The following is a 2,500-nucleotide window of genomic DNA, read 5'->3' on the forward strand; positions in this document are numbered from 1 at the left end:
GCCCACGTCGCGCACGCCCCCGACCGTGCCCCCCGCACGCCCACGTCGCGCACACCCCCGCACCCGCGCCCCCACCCCCCTCGCGCAGCACACGCCAAGCCCCATCCTATGCTATGTGCGATACATGCCCTACCAACACCTCATGCACCCTTACACACTCATAATGTCCACCAACACCCTCCAACGCAAACATACCTACAATCATATCAAAAGTGTTGGATGTTACCTCCATAAAAAATCATCACACCCAACAACAATTCATCACACCTAACATCCGTGGAAAGTAAGAACATGTATAAGCCTTGGACTATAAAAACATCATCAATGAAATGAACTAAGAAAAGAGTGATGAATTATTTTTTTCTTTTGGTTATCTAAAACAATGAAATGAAGAGTTTTGATACAAGAGTAGGTACATTAGACCAAGACGCCCACCATGACCTTGTTTTTACACCCATCACCCATTTAATTGTCAAAATACGTGTGTAGTGGTTGTTTTATTATTATTTTTTTTTTCTGGGAGCTAAGCAACTTGAAAGAATTATGCCCGCAAAATTTCAGATTTTTTCGACAACTATAACTATTTTTTCTAATTTCTTATTATTTAATATTTAAAAATTCATTAAAAAAAATTGGTTGGTTGAAAAATTATGAAACTTGATTTTTAAACTCTTTAGAATGTCCCATTAATGAATCAATCCAGCTCACGGAAAAAAAACAATATAAAACTTGAGATATTTGACTGTATGACCGTTCGGAAAAATCGTATCTAGGCCTGGCAGACCAAAAATGCCTCAAAATGTACTATATAGGGGGGTGACTAGTCTGCATGGGCTGGGCACGGGGGTACCCCTATATCTTCCGCCACCCCCACGCCCCAAGCACTATGTGCCGCACATGGGCATATGCTTGGGGCACGGGGGTGGTGGTCGGAGGTCGAGGCCGATTGATGGTGGCGGAATGCCCACGGTGAGGTGGTGTCGGAATGGTCCTGCGTGCTCGCCCGCCCTGCCCCACCTGCGTGTTCCCGCGTGCGCGCGCCCCCCGCCCCGCCTCGCCCGCGTGCTCCCGCCTGCGCGCGCCCAGCCCCGCCCCGTCCACGTTGTCCCGCGCGCGCGCGCCTCGCCCAGCCCCGCCCGCATGCTCCCGCGCGCGCGCCCCGCCCAGCCCCGCCCGCGTGCTCCCGCGCGCGCGCCCCGCCCAGCCCCGCCCGCGTGCTCCCGCGCGCGCGCCCCGCCCGCGTGCTCCCGCGCGCGCGCCCCGCCCAGCCCCGCCCGCGTGCTCCCGCGCGCGCGCCCCGCCCAGCCCCGCCCGCGTGCTCCCGCGCGCGCGCCCCGCCCAGCCCCGCCCGCGTGCTCCCGCGCGCGCGCCCCGCCCATCCCCGCCCCGCCCGCCTTCTCTCGCGCGCGCGCCCCGCCCAGCCCCGCCCCGCCCGCCTTCTCTCGCGCGCGCGCGCCCCGCCCTGCCCCGCCCACGCCCCATCCATCACCCATTAATTGTGAAATTACATGTGGAGTTGTTGTTTTTTTGTAATTTTTTTTCTGGGAGCTAAGCAACATGAAAGAATGATTCCCACAAAATTTCAGATTTTTTTGACGGCTCTAGCTATTTTTTCTAATTTCTTATTATTTAATATTTAAAAATTCATTAAAAAAAATTGGTTGGTTGAAAAATTATGAAACTTGATTTCTAGATCCATTACAATGTCCCATTCATGAATCAATCGAGTTCATGGAAAAAAACAATCTAAAACTTGAGATATTTGACCGTATGATGGCTCAGAAAAATCGTATCTAGGCCTGGCAGACCAAAAATGCCTCAAAATGTACTATATAGGGGGGTGACTAGTCTGCATGGGCTGGGCACGGGGGTACCCCTATATCTTCCGCCACCCCCACGCCCCAAGCACTATGCGCCGCACATGGGCATATGCTTGGGGCGTGGGGGTGGTGGTCGGCGGATGAGGGCGGTTGACGGCGGCGATGCGGTGGCGAAACTTGCACGGTGAGGCAGTGTCGGGTGCCTTTGGGCGTGCGACATGAGCCTTGTTGAGAATGAAATGTTGCGATGTTGCCTTCTAACTTGGGCTGGCTTGAGGATGGTTGATGGTTGGCACGATGATGAAACATGCAATGTGGGGTGGAGCCGGGTGCCTTCGGGCGTGCGACATGAACCTCGTTGAGTGTGTGACGTTGTGGTGATGCCTGCCAGCCTTGGGCCAGCCCTATGTTTTGAAGGCCGGTGGTGCCAGAACATGTTCGGCTGGTTGGAATCGGGTGCCTCTGGGCGTGCGACACGAGCCTCATTGAGCACGGAATGTTGCGATGTTGCCTTCTAATTGGGAATCTCTGGTGTGAGGAACTGTGGATGGTTGCTAGTATGACGATGAAACATGCAAGGTGGGGTGGAGCCGGGTGCCTTCGGGCGTGCGGCATGAACCTCGTTGAGTGTGGGACGTTGTTGTGGTGTATGCCTCCCTTTCTTGGGCCAGCCCTATGTT

Source organism: Cucurbita pepo, unplaced genomic scaffold, assembly GCF_057944985.1.
Source record: "Cucurbita pepo subsp. pepo isolate OVF unplaced genomic scaffold, ASM5794498v1 scafford_93, whole genome shotgun sequence".
NCBI classification, from domain to species: domain Eukaryota; kingdom Viridiplantae; phylum Streptophyta; class Magnoliopsida; order Cucurbitales; family Cucurbitaceae; genus Cucurbita; species Cucurbita pepo.